Here is a 15,024-nt window from a genome sequence, read left to right on the forward strand (position 1 = left end):
TGTAGCTAGGCTAGCATATCACCTCATATTGAATGTAGCTAGGCTAGCATATCACCTCATATTGAATGTAGCTAGGCTAGCATATCACCTCATATCAAAACACCAGAATGTGATCTGCTTTATCAAAGAAATTGCCAAAATGACAGGAGAACATGGAGTGGAATGTTTGCTAAAAAAAATGAAATGGTACCCAGGACGCTGTTCGGTACCCAAACAAGCAACACTTTTGATGAGTCAGTTTGTTATCTGGTTAGCATCCATCTCTCTTCATTGTTAGTTAACTAGCAAACAAACAAAGAAACCAAATAGACTTAGCCAGTGTGTCCATTGTTGTTAGAATGATGTATGCTGGCTACATAAAATAGCGAGGCATCCACAACAAACAAATGTCAAAAAAAAACTAGCTACAAATGGACTTTGTAACAGTCACGCTACAGTCGGTAGTGGTCATTTAGCTAGCTAGCTGGCCAGTTAGCCAACTAATGTTAACTATGGGACAGGCTTGGGTTATTGACGTGCTCAATAGCCTAGTTAAAAATTTTAAGAAAATTGTAGTTAGGAGCCCGTAAAAACAGCAGCTATCTCCTCCGGCACCGTTTAATATTTAAGATTAAGAGGCAACATAATTGTTTTTTTTTAGATGTTTCTGTCGGCGCCATTTTTCAGCCTAGTGTGATAATGTAAAATAACCTCTTCCACCTGACTAAATCAAATCAAATGTATTTATAAAGCCCTTCTTACATCAGCTGATAGCTCAAAGTGCTGTACAGAAAACCAGCCTAAAACCCCAAACAGCAAGCAATGCAGGTGTAGAAGAAGCACTGGGACTAAATCTGATTAAGAGGCAACATGCTTCTTTTTAGATGAACAGGAATCCTTGACCAGATCAAGGTTTCGTCCCAAATGGCACCCTAAAGTAGTGCACTATATAGGGAGTAGGGTTCTATAGGGCTCTGGTCAGAAGTAGTGCACTATATAGGGAGTAGGGTTCCATAGGACTCTGGTCAGAAGTAGTGCACTATATAGTGAATAGGGTTCCATTTGAGCCAAGTGTAAACAGTCGACTGACCTCATCCTACTCCCCGTCCCCGGGCTCAATTGCTACTGCATATACACAAGAGTATACCAGACATTAGGAACACCTTCCTGATATTGAGCCATAATTCATCATGGACTCTACAAGGTATCGAAAGCATTCCACAGGGATACTGGCCCACGGTTGTGTCAGGTTGGCCGGATGTCCCTTGAGTGGTGGGCCATTCATGATACACACGGGAAACTGTTGATGAAAAAAACCCTGGCACCTACTACCATATCCCATTTAAAAGATATGCAATGGCATATCAATACAGAGCAACATACGGCAGGAAGTTCCAACATGATCAGAAATCTATATAACCCGTCTGTAGTTCTCTGACATTTATTGCATTAGTCATCGCAGGGATCCTACTACAAAACGTTACAGAGAAGCAATTTCGCTCATCACTAAAAAACAAGTCAATAGACATTAAATCATGAAATTACACACCAAAACTATGTAGTTACGCCACTAACCTTAACACAATCCAAGTGTTAAGTGGCGGCATTGTCCTTGAATGCGAGTTTACAGGCCTACAACAGCTGCATTGTGTATAATTCTGGGTAATTAAATCTGAGTCAGGCTCCTGTCCTCACACAGCAGAGTGTGTTTGTATGTAGTCTTATCACAGTGCCATCCATTTTGTCACCAAAGCCCCATATACTACCCACCACTGTGACCTGTACACTCTCGTTGGCTGGCCATTCGCTTCATATTTGTCGCCAAACCCACTGGCTCCAGGTCATCTATAAGTCTTTGCTAGGTAAAGCCCAGCCTTATCTCAGCTCACTGGTCACCGTAGCAGCTTCCCACCCGTAGCACACGCTCCAGCAGGTATATTTCACTGGTCACCCTTAAAGCCAATTCCTCCTTTGGCCACCTTTCCTTACAGTTCTCTGCTGCCAATGACTGGAACGAATTGCAAAAATCCCTGAACCTGGAGACTCATATCTCCCCTCACTAACTTAAGGCACCAGCTGTCAGAGCAGCTCACAGATCACTGCACCTGTACATAGCCCATCTGACACTCCAACCCATCTACCCTAACCCTGACCTTGGTGAGTATGTAGTATGACACTCCAACCCATCTAACCTAACCCTGACCTTGGTGAGTATGTAGTATGACACTCCAACCCATCTAACCTAACCCTAACCTTGGTGCGTATGTAGTATGACACTCCAACCCATCTAACCTAACCGTAACCTTGGTGAGTATGTAGTATGACACTACAACCCATCTAACCTAGCCGTAACCTAACCCTACCTTGTGCGTAACTGTGAGTATGACACTACAACCCATCTAACCTAGCCTACTAACCCTAACCTTTGGTGAGTATGTAGTATGACCTACAAACCCATACCTAACCCTAGCCGTAACCTAACCCTAACCTTGGTGGATTTATGAGTGTGACACTACAACCCACTCTAGTACCTAACCCTAACCTTTTGGTGAGTATGTAGTATGACACTCAACCATCTAACCTAACCTAACTTGGTGAGATGTAGTTATGACACTACAACCCATCTATCCTAACCTAACCTTGGTTGAGGTATGTAGTATGACACTACAACCCCATCTATCCTAACCGTAACCTTGAGTGTAGTATGTAGTATGACCCATCTAACCTAAACCACACCGCTTTATGCTACTCTCCTCTTACAATACCTAACCCTAAACCAATACATTAGCCAATACATTACCTAACCTCTTATCGCTTGATAAACAGCCTGTGGCATCGATACGAGTCAGTTAAATGTCATCATCTCTCTTTTTAAGAGTACTGTGGGGCTTCTTAAGAGCAAAATCGTAATCAAAATACGCTCTAAACCAACAAGATAGCTAGCACGCACTGCATGCTGGGGCATGCTGGCCCTGGCTTGGTTGAGAATTAAAATGACTTCAGTATCTGTGTACCAAACGCTCCTACCCCTTGGCCCTAACCATTTGATGTGTTGTATATCTGAAGGGTCTAGAATCTCTGGGTAGATGGATAGTTCTTTCAGAAAGTATTCATACCCCTTGACTTAGTCCACATTTTGTTGTGTTACAGACAGATTTCAAAAGGATTAAATATATATATTATTATTTTTTAATCGCACCAATCTTACCACACAATACCCCATAATGGACAAAGTGAAAACATGTTTGCAGAAATTTTAGCAAATGTGTTGAAATTAAATACAGAAATCTCATTTACATAACCATTCACACCTACTTAAAAGAAGCACCTTTGCCAGCGATTACAGCTGAGAGTAATGTAACTTTCTGGGTAAGTCTCTAAGAGTTTCCACACCTAAATTGTGCAACATTTGCCCATTATTTTCAGTAGGCACACATCAACCTGTCAACAACAGCTGTGTTTCAGGAGCTACACATCAACCTGTCAACAACAGCTGTGTTTCAGTAGCAACACGTCAACAGCTGTGTTTCAGTAGCAACACGTCACAGCTGTGTTTCAGTAGCTACACGACAACAGCTGTGTTTCAGTAGCAACACATCATCCTGTTAACAGCTGTGTTTCAGTAGCAACACATCATCCTGTTAACAAGCTGTGTTTCAGTAGCAACACATCAAAAGCTGTGTTTCAGTAGCAACACGTCAACAGCTGTGTTTTCAGTAGCAACACGTCAACAGCTGGTTTCAGTAGAACACGTCAACAGCTGTGTTTCAGTAGCTACACGTCAACAGCTGTGTTTCAGTAGCAACACATCAACAGCTGTGTTTCAGTAGCAACACATCATCCTGTTAACAGCTGTGTTTCAGTAGCAAACACTCATCCTGTTAACAGCTGTGTTTCAGTAGCTACACATCAACCTGTTAACAGCTGTTTCAGTAGCTACACATCATCTTGTTAACAGCTGTGTTTCAGTAGCTACACATCATCCTGTTAACAGCTGTGTTTCAGTAGCAACACATCACAAGCTGTGTTTCAGTAGCAACACATCACAGCTGTGTTTCAGTAGCACACGTCAACAGCTGTGTTTCAGTAGCAACACATCAACAGCTGTGTTTCAGTAGCAACACATCAACAGCTGTGTTTCAGTAGCAACACATCAACAGCTGTGTTTCAGTAGCTACGCATCATCCTGTTAACAGCTGTGTTTCAGTAGCTACACATCAACAGCTGTGTTTCAGTAGTCACACATCAACCTGTTAACAGCTGTGTTTCAGTAGCAACACAATCATCCTGTTAACAGCTGTGTTCCAGTAGCTACACATCATCCTGTTAACAGCTGTGTTTCAGTAGCTACACATCAACAGCTGTGTTCCAGTAGCTACACATCATCCTGTTAACAGCTGTTGTTCCAGAGCTACACATCATCCTGTTAACAGCTGTGTTTCAGTAGCTACACATCAACAGCTGTGTTTCAGTAGTCACACATCAACCTGTTAACAGCTGTGTTTCAGTAGCAACACATCATCCTTAACAGCTGTGTTCCGTAGCTACACATCAACAGCTGTGTTTCAGTAGTCACACATCAACCTTTTACAGCTGTGTTTCAGTAGCAACACATCATCCTGTTAACAGCTGTGTTTCAGTAGCTACACATCAACAGCTGTGTTTCAGTAGTCACACATCAAACCTGTTAACAGCTGTGTTCAGTAGCTACACATCATCCTGTCAACAGCTGTGTTTCAGTAGCAACACATCAACCTGTTAACTACAGCTGTATTTCAGTAGCTACACATCATCCTGTTAACTACAGCTGTGTTTCAGTAGCTACACATCATCCTGTTAACAGCTGTGTTCCAGTAGCCACACATCAACCTGTTAACAGCTGTGTTTCAGTAGACTACACATCATCCTGTTAACTACAGCTGTGTTTCAGTAGCTACACATCATCCTGTTAACAGCTGTGTTTCAGTAGCTACAAATCAACCTGTTAACAGCTGTGTTTCATAGCTACACATCATCCTGTTAACAGCTGTGTTTCAGTAGCTACACATCATCCTGTTAACTACAGCGTGTTCCAGTAGCTACACATCATCCTGTTAATACAGCTGTGTTCCAGTAGCTACACATCATCCTGTTAACAGCTGTTGTTTCAGTAGCTACACATCATCCTGTTAACAGCTGTGTTTCAGTAGCTACACATCAACCTGTTAATAGCTGTGTTTTAGTAGGCACATGAAATAATAGTATCTGCTAATTTACATGCCGTACCTTTAAAGAATAAAGGCACCCTAAGTCTTTACATTAGATAATTAAGCAATAACCCACGAGGGGGTGTGGTATATGGCCAATATACCATGGCTAATGGCTGTTCTTATGCACGACGCAACGTGGGAGTGTCTGGATACAGCCCTTAGCCGTGGTATATTGGCCATATACCACAAACCCCAGAGGTGCCTTATTGCTATTATAAACTGGTTACCAACGTAATTAGAGCAGTAAAAATACATGTTTTGTCATACCCGTAGTATACGGTCTGATATACCACGGCAACCAGCCAATCACCATTCAGGGCTCGAACCACCCAGTTAATAATACACAATAACATAGCTATCATTAAAGTGGGGCGGCAGGTAGCCCAGTGTGTTGGGCCAGTAACCGAAAGGTTGCTGGATCGAATCCCCGAGCTGACAACGTAGCAATCTGTCATTCTGCCCCTGAACAAGGCACTGTTCCCCGTTAGCCCGTCATTGTAAATAAGAACTTGTTCTTAACTGACTTGCCTAGTTAAATAAAGAAGTGACATTGTTGGTTGTTTATGGTTAACTTGTGGCCAAGAAGTATGGGTTGCTGAGCTCTCGAAAACCCTTCATCTCTGTAAGTATTTTCAGCAGCTACATTGGCACATGGTTGGCTCCATGTGCAACTACAATTCCAACTCTTTGTTTTAAAAGTTTAGAAAAATCAATAATCATTGCTTTCAACCCGGTTTTCGAAACATATTTAAAGATAAGGGGCATAATCAGCAAAAATAAAATAAATTTTTTATAAAAAATAAAATAAAAAAAGGACTTACTGTAGGAGTTTTACACAGATCCATTTGACGTGTGCCTCCAGTTGAACTACACTTTCTCCCCAGGTAGCTTACACACAGGTGTTTGGAGAACGCTAGACTGGGAAGTGTAGTTCTTCCACCGGAGGAACACCGCGTATGGATCCGCTGTTAGCTAGGTCTTCTGTCAAACACACGCCGTAACATGGAGGTAAAGCCATGAACAAACACTAAATCCTAGTGTGTAGTAACTTTACCTTTTTGATTATATGTAAGATACTGTTCCTTATGGTTTAGCAAACTGCACAGCAAGCATGTGTTTTAAATGTTCAAAACGAGCTTCGGGGATCTTAAGAAAAATCCCCCTTGACCAGAAGACACTAACTAGTTAGTCAATAGGCGATAAAGCAGTTAGCATCTATGAATGGGTAATGGGTTACTGTACTATCAGACCTCGCTTCTGCGGTGCCAGTAGCTTAAGACTAAATGCAATTCAAAATACACTTTGGCAGGCTGCACAGAAGTTAGTCAATCATGTGTAGGCTACAATATTGTGAAATAGTGGCAACCGTGCGTGCTAATGTTTACAAGTAGCGGTTTTGGACAAAGGATAGTAGCTTTACGTAGCAGCAGAGTGTTGGGGGTGGTCGCGTCGAGGGGAGCAGCTACTTCTACACAGCGTGTTGTTGCAATCATATCGTCATAGACCCGTTGCGTTTATGACGGCTAAAAGCCAGCGGTAACGATTGTTTAAAAAAATATATATGTTAGCTGACACCCGAAACTAAATGTCCACCACCAGCCAGACACCAAACAAATGAGTTACCGCTATTTCCCGTCAGTTAGCTTGCTTGCTAATGTTGTTTGTATGTCTTAGCCAACCAATGAGCGGAACGCAATTAAAGTAGACGATCATTATAATGGTCCGTCTTAGAATCAAGATGAGTTGCAGAACTCAGTGGATATTCTACATCACTGAACCCAGTAGAACCCAACGCAATGACCGGAGTGTCTACCATCAGAGCTAAGATGACATGGAAAACAAATTGACCGCATTAGCTACTTATACTATTATACTCACCGGTGGAATTCCCATCTTCACGCGTAGTGCCATGAAATCCTTCCGTTTGTACCGGTCATTCTCTCTCTCTCACACATACACACAGGTCCAATAACAATCACCTTTCAGTTCTATTTTACAAGTCTCCCCGGGTAGGTAAACACACCACATACAGTTCAGTTGTCGCCAGACTTGGAACAGCTGAAGTCGGAAAGTAATAGTTGTACGACAGCACTCAGGAATCACTCTGTCGCCTCACTACTATTCCGCTAGCAGCACTTACAATGACGTCGCTTTCCAATGACAATGAAGGAACCGTAAAAAAATAAAAGCCCACATTTCAACACGTTGCAAGGTGAAGAACTAAATCAAAATATACCATTTTATATCAGTGTCGATTTTTATTGTGTTTATAAGCAAATGTAAGAAGGAATTTGGGGTTCTTTGGCTGTCCCTATAAGATAACCGTTTGTTCTTCCAGGTAGAACCCTTTTCCTTACATGGATCCCAAAAGGGTTCTACCTGAACCCCCCCAAAAGTCTGACCTGGAACCACAGCCTACAGTAGCAGCCAATGTGTGGTTTTCAATGTAGGCATACATTCCATAAGACTTATGGGGAAAAAACAAGCAGGGCTTGACATTAACCTGTTTATCCCCTTGTCCATCAGACAAGGAGGTGGCTGAAAATGGTGTTGTTTGATGCAAGAACACACTTTACAAAATAAAAATGCATTATTATTCCCATACCATTATTACGGAGAAAAAAAACAAATTACGCTACCCTCCGCCTATTGGCTATTTAGTTGATTCAAGCCGGTCTCAAAATACAACACTGCCCCTTTAAGACAAAAAAAAAAAGATATTTACCTGACTGGTCTTTCGAAGATGTTTAGAAATGTACGTTTTGTGCTCTTGTAAGAAGCAATCACTCCCTCATTGCTGACTACAAATTATATATATATATAACTGGGCTAATGACTTGCTAACTAGCAAAGGATATGAACAAAATGTTCACCCGTGGCTACACGCAGCTGTCTCTTTGATCTCAAAACAAGCTCAATTACTCATGACCACGTAAACACAGTCCAGTTCAAAGTAAATGGCACAGATCCATATATGGCAATTGTCTATTTGCATATAGGCCCTACTGCAGCTCTGATTGGTTATGCCTAGTAAGGGCTAGTTGTGTGTCAATGCAATAGAATTCTACTCCAATGTGTTCTGCCTACAACACAATCTCAAACAGTTGAAGTCGGGAAGTTTACATACACTTAGGTCGGAGGCATTAAAACTCGTTTTTCGACCACTCCACACATTTCTTGTTAACAAACTATAGTTTTAGCAAGTCGGTTAGCACATCTACTTTGTGCATGACACAAGTCATTTTTCCAACAATTGTTTACAGACAGATTATATCACTTACAATTCCCTGTATCACAATTCCAGTGGGTCAGAAGTTTACATACACTAAATTGACTGTGCCTTTAACAGCTTGGAAAATTCCAGAAAATGATATCATGGCTTTAGAAGCTTCTGATAGGCTAATTGACATAATTTGAGTCAATTGGAGGTGTACCTGTGGATGTATTTCAAGGCCTAACTTCAAACTCAATGCCCCTTTACTTGACATCATGGGAAATTCAAAAGAAATCAGCCAAGACCTCAGAAAAAAATTGTAGACCTCCACAAGTCTGGTTCATCCTTGGGAGCAATTTCCAAACGCCTGAAGGTACCACGTTCATCTGTACAAACAATAGTACGCAAGTATAAACACCATGGGACCATGCAGCCGTCATATCGCTCAGGAAGGAGACGCGTTCTGTCTCCTAGAGATTAACGTACTTTGGTGTCAAAGTGCAAATCAATCCCAGAACAACAGCAAAGGACCCTGTGAAGATGTTGGCAGTCCCGGGGCTAAAGCAGCTGCTTGGCAGTCCCGGGGCTAAAGCAGCTGCTTGGCAGTCCCGGGGCTACTGCGCAGCATGAGCGCAGTTTAGAGGGAACATTGCCTGGAACCAAAAAGGGTTCTTCTATGGGGACAGCCATAAAACCCATTTTTTCCAAAGTGTAGGATCTCTACAAACCAAATTATGTTCTGAATGGCTGGTTATTACTCAGCATTTCTAAGACATATGAATGGAATCCTGCAAGTTATATTCATTCCAATAGAATACATTAATTGACTGCTGTTTGTGTTGAAAATCAGTTTGTAAAACTGAGGTGAAAAGGAGACTGGAGTGAGACTTACTTTTTGTTGTTGCTTTCCCTGTTTATTTCCAGTGTGTAATAAAATATCATTCCATACTAGACTTCCATGCACTCTTGCCTTGCCCTAATGGAGGGGCCAAGTAGCAATTATTCGTAGGTTTTTTGAGTTGAGTGTGGATAGTGTTGCTGGGTAATTTAGACCTCAGTCCCCCATGAAATAACACCACATAGATTCAACCTTACTGACTACTCTCAACAACAGTTTTTTTCTCAACAAGCCAATATGTAATTAATATGCAGTGTATTGCATTGAAGTGAATGGAGGGGCTGTCACTAAATTAAACCCGTTTCCCTGCACAATAGACCAATTTAAGTTCTGTAGACTATTGAGTAATTACAATTACAATATTAAAATAAAAAGTACGTAAAATGATCATCTTTCTAGGGGGACTCTTATTTAAAAAAATAAAATAGAAGCGATCGTGCTGCCCTCCGTTCAGAACGTTTTCTCACCACCAAATATGGTAGTGAGAGGAAGTCAATTCGCGGATAAGTGGGCGACGATGGAACTAGGTGAAACCGGGCAGACGTTCTGCAAATTTTCTCATCGATGAAACATCTGATATCAATAAAAAAAAAAAATCCCAAAACTAGAAACTGTTACGAAAACAGTGCACTAAGTTTTATATACTTTAAAAAAAAAATGCGTTGTTTAGGAGTGCAAAGTCGAATTGATTTGTGCACACACGCACCTCAAATAGGAAGCGTTCCCTAAAGGAAATATGCAAATACATGCAACAACGCACCAATAGGATCACGCTAGATCGTGATTGGCTTTGCCTACTTCCTTGCTTTTTCAGCCCACGATGCTTCATTTGCTCCCACGGTAAACGACACAGATGAACTATCTTGGATTAGTTATATATTTCTTTATACCGTAGACTGTTAAAAAAACCACGTATACACCAACATCACATGCGCACTAGCACTAATATTTTAATGGCCGATTTTAAAGGCGAGACTAACTAATCTACAAGTCATCTTGCATCGTTAATAACTACTCAATATTATTTGTAGATCAGTCAGCCGAACACAATTTACCCATGGTACCTCACAGTTTTCATGTACGAGAACGCAGCCAACATCTTTGCCTGTGAGTGATAACAAAATGGCCTAAGCGACAATTATTTGAATAATTCAATGGATGTTTTGTGCACAAAGGTGACGACTAAAGCGTTTTACTAGGAATTTTCTTATCTGATTTTCAATGTGGCCGTGTATGGAAATTGTCTTTCTGGGTTGGGTGTCAGCAAAATTATAGGAGCAGTCGAAACAGTGCCTCTAGAGAGGAATATTGGCCAATTGGTTATTTGGGTTTAATTCAAACCATTGTGTACTTATTGCTACGGTGTCTCATGATGGATATTGCTGCTTTTTTTCTCATAAAAATAAAAAACTGTGTGCAGACCACAGGCGGCTGGTGGCACCTAAAGTGGGGAGGATGTGCGTCTAGTAATGTCTGGAATGGTATCAAGCACATCATACGCATGGTTCAAATGTGTTTGATACCGTTCCATTCACTCCCTTCCAGCCATCCTCCCCTTACCAGCCTCCTGTGATGCGGACACCTTTACAATTAGCTCCACCGTTCAGCGAAAAATAGCATTAATTTAATAACCTTGTAAAATGCCTTTTCCAGGCACAAGCAGAGTCGGGATACACATCACCCCTATATCATAGAGTAAAACTAAGTGCATTGTATTCAACCGATTGCTGCCCGCACCCTCCCGCTATTTATTGTCTTACCTCCCTACATTTGCACACACTGTACATAGATTTTTCTATTGTGTTATTGACTGTACGTTTGTTTATGTGTAACTCTCTGTGTGTTGTTTCTGTCACACTGCTTTGCTTTATCTTGGCCAGGTCGCAGTTGTAAATGAGAACTTGTTCTCAACTGGCCTACCTGGTTAAATAAAGGTTAAATAAAAAATGAATAAAAATAAGAAAATGAAACTCAATGCAGGGCCTTGTCCGAGTCAGAAATCACACCATAATCCCTATATAGTGCCCTATATACCGCCGGTCAAAAGTAGTGCCCTATATACCGCCGGTCAAAAGTAGTGCCCTATATCCGCCTAGGCAAAAGTTAGTGCCCTATATCGCCGGTTAAAAGTAGTGCCACTAATTACCGCCGGTCAAAAGTAGTGCACTTATACCGCCGGTCAAAAGTAGTGCACTAATTACCGCCGGTCAAAGTAGTGCCCTATATACCGCCGGTCAAAAGTAGTGCCCTATATACCGCGTCAAATAGTGCCCTATTAACCGCCGGTCAAAAGTAGTGCCTATATACCGCCGGTCAAAAAATAGTGCATTATACCGCGGTCAAAAGTAGTGCACTATAACCGCGGTCAAGTGTGCCCTATATACGCCGGTCCAAAAGTAGTGCACTATATACCGCCGGTCAAAAGTAGTGCACTATATACCGCCGGTCAAAAGTAGTGCACTATATACCGCCGGTCAAAAGAGTGCACTTATACCGGTCAACAGTAGTGCACTATCATACTCCCGCGTCAAAAGTAGTGCCTATATACCGCCGGTCAAAAGTAGTGCACTATATACCGCCGGTCAAAAGTAGTGCCCTATATTCTGCCGGTCAACAGTAGCGACTATATACGCCGTCAACAATAGGCACTATTATAGGGACTATGTGCCTTTTGGGACTTCACCATTGTCATGGCAATGAAACGTCACCGATAGCCAATGTTAAAGCCCTTTTAAAATATATTGCTATGTAACCATGCAGTGATTTCATCAATCCTGTGGACCTTGGGAAAAATATCCTATATATTTATACATGGTCTGTGACTGAAAACAGACCCATTCCCAATGTAGTCCAAGCCACACATTGAGGCTCTAGTCTGGACTTGTAACTTTAAATTATATTTTTAATAAAATGTTAAAAAAAAGGTGCAATAGGCAGGAATCATTCCGCCATTTCCCGGTTGCTAAAATTCGAATAGTTCCCTTATTTCAGTTTGTGACAAAATAAGAAATGTGTAGTGTAGAGAATCATTGTACCATCTCTTTTTTTTCAATAACCCAAAATATTGTATTTTCAGCTGTTTGAAGCTGCTGTACAAAACTCAAAAAGACGCACAAAACTTAACGAGCATAGAAATATTGCACATAAGAAAAAATGAAACGTCCTCTCACTGTCAACTGCGTTTATTTTCACAAACTTAACATGTGTAAATATTTGTATGAACATAACACGATTCAACAACTGAGACAAACTGAACAAGTTCCACTGACATGTGACTAACAGAAATGGAATAATGTGTCCCTGAACAAAGGGGGGTTAAAATCAAAAGTAACAGTCAGTATCTGGTGTGGCCACCAGCTGCATTAAGTACTGCAGTGCATCTCCTCCTCATGGACTGCACCAGATTGCCAGTTCTTGCTGTGAGATGTTACCCCACTCTTCCACCAAGGCACCTGCAAGTCTCCGGACATTTCTGGGGGAACGGCCCTAGCCCTCACCCTCCGATCCAACAGGTCCCAGACGTGCTCAATGGAATTGAGATCCGGGCTCTTCGCTGGCCATGGCAAAACACTGACATTCCTGTCTTGCAGGAAATCACACACAGAACGAGCAGTATGGCTGGTGGCATTGTCATGCTGGAGGGTCATGTCAGGATGAGCCTGCAGGAAGGGTACCACATGAGGGAGGAGGATGATGTCTTCCCTGTAACGCACAGTGTTGAGATTGCCTGCAATGACAACAAGCTCAGTCCGATGATGCTGTGACACACCGCCCCCAGACCATGACGGACCCTCCACCTCCAAATAGATCCCGCTCCAGAGTACAGGCCTCAGTAACTCATTCCTTCGACGATAAACGCGAATCCGACCATCACCCCTGGTGAGACAAAACCGCGACTCGTCAGTGAAGAGCACTTCTTGCCAGTCCTGTCTGGTCCAGCGATGGTGGGTTTGTGCCCATAGGCGACGTTGTTGCCGGCGATGTCTGGTGAGGACCTGCCTTACAACAGGCCTACAAGCCCTCAGTCCAGCCTCTTTCAGCCTATTGCGGACAATCTGAGCACTGATGGAGGGATTGTGCGTTCCTGGTGTAACTCGGGCAGTTGTTGCTGCCATCCTGTCCCGCAGGTGTGATGTTCGGATGTACTGATCCTATGCAGGTGTTGTTACACGTGGTCTGCCAATGCGAGGACGATCAGCTGTCCGTCCTGTCTCCCTGTAGTGCTGTCTTAGGCGTCTCAGTATGGACATTGCAATTTATAGCCCTGGCCACATCTGCAGTCCTCATGCCTCCTTGCAGCATGCCTAAGGCACATTCACGCATCTGGGCATCTTTCTGTTGGTGTTTTTCAGAGTCAGTAGAAAGGCCTCTTTAGTGTCCTGAGTTTTCATAACTGTGACCTTAATTGCCTACCGTCTGTAAGCTGTTATTGTTTTAACGACCGTTCCACAGGTGCATGTTCATTAATTGTTTATGGTTCATTGAACAATCATGGGAAACAGTGTTTAAACCCTTTACAATGAAGATCTGTGAAGTTATTTGGATTTTTACAAATTATCTTTGAAAGACAGGGTCCTGGAAAAAGGGACATTTCTTTTGCCTCCAAGTTTAGAACAGCTCTACTGCTTCTCAGACTGGCTTGCTATGAGAATGACAGATCTATAACACACATTTCTATGTGAATTTGGTCAGGGTCACCCAAAAATGGACATATTACCTCTAAGCAAGACCACAGAAACATGCAGATCCCAAATGGCACCTATTCCCTATAGGGCCCCACAGTGGACCAGGGCCCCCCCCCCCCACGGTGGACCAGGGGCCCCTACATAGGGAATAGGGTTCCATTTCAGACAAACACACAGTAGCTGAACCATTCAATGTCACCTTAAACAAGCAGATCCCAAATGGCACCTATTCCCTATAGGGCCCCACAGTGGACCAGGGGGTGGACCAGGGGGCCCCACGGTGGATCCCACACCTAATAAACACACCAAACAAACTATTCATGATCAGATTTATTGGGTTTTTAATAAACAGGAGAAAAAGGAAAACAATTGTATAAGACTATTTATGTCTGGCAGGGCTGGGACCTGTTGACATCCTACAGTAAGACCCACCTAGACATGTCTGGCCGGGACCTGTTGACATCCTACAGTAAGACCCACCTAGACATGTCTGATAGATGTACTGATCGTAAATGGGCCTCCCAAACGGCACCCCCATTGCTCTAATCAAAACGTAGTCCACTAGACAGGGGGATCATTGTGGATGGAGTACTTAGTGCCCTAGTCAGGGGATGTAGACATGAATAGGACCGCCCTGTTAAAATACGAAACATAGATTACTGTGTTACAGTTGGTGGTGGTTGGTATACTGGCTGCGTACCAAAATGGTAAACTATTCCCAAATACATAGTACACTACTTTTGACTCAAATTCCTTCGGGTCCTGGTCAAACGCAGTGATGAGGGAGCCATTTGGGACAACACCAGGTTGATTTGTCTTGAGGATAAAACACTGGACGATGTTGTTCCTTCAACAACAGTTGTGCCGTGTCAGAGAGAGAGAGAGAGTCTGGGGGTGTATTCAGGCCTGCTTCTTAACACAGCGCCCACTTAACCCGGAAGCCAGCCGCACCAATGTGTCGGAGGAAACACCGTGCACCTGTCGAACCTGTGTTAGCGT

The 15,024-nt window shown here is 42.6% G+C and overlaps 1 pseudogene; it reads right to left on the minus strand.

The window, feature by feature from the left end:
• The window catches only part of LOC112070293 (zinc finger FYVE domain-containing protein 9-like), a 50,965-nt pseudogene extending 43,590 nt beyond the window's left edge, over positions 1-7,375 (minus strand).
• Between the last annotated feature and the right edge of the window lie 7,649 nt (positions 7,376-15,024).

Source organism: Salvelinus sp. IW2-2015, unplaced genomic scaffold (assembly GCF_002910315.2).
Source record: "Salvelinus sp. IW2-2015 unplaced genomic scaffold, ASM291031v2 Un_scaffold1277, whole genome shotgun sequence".
Lineage (NCBI taxonomy): Eukaryota > Metazoa > Chordata > Actinopteri > Salmoniformes > Salmonidae > Salvelinus > Salvelinus sp. IW2-2015.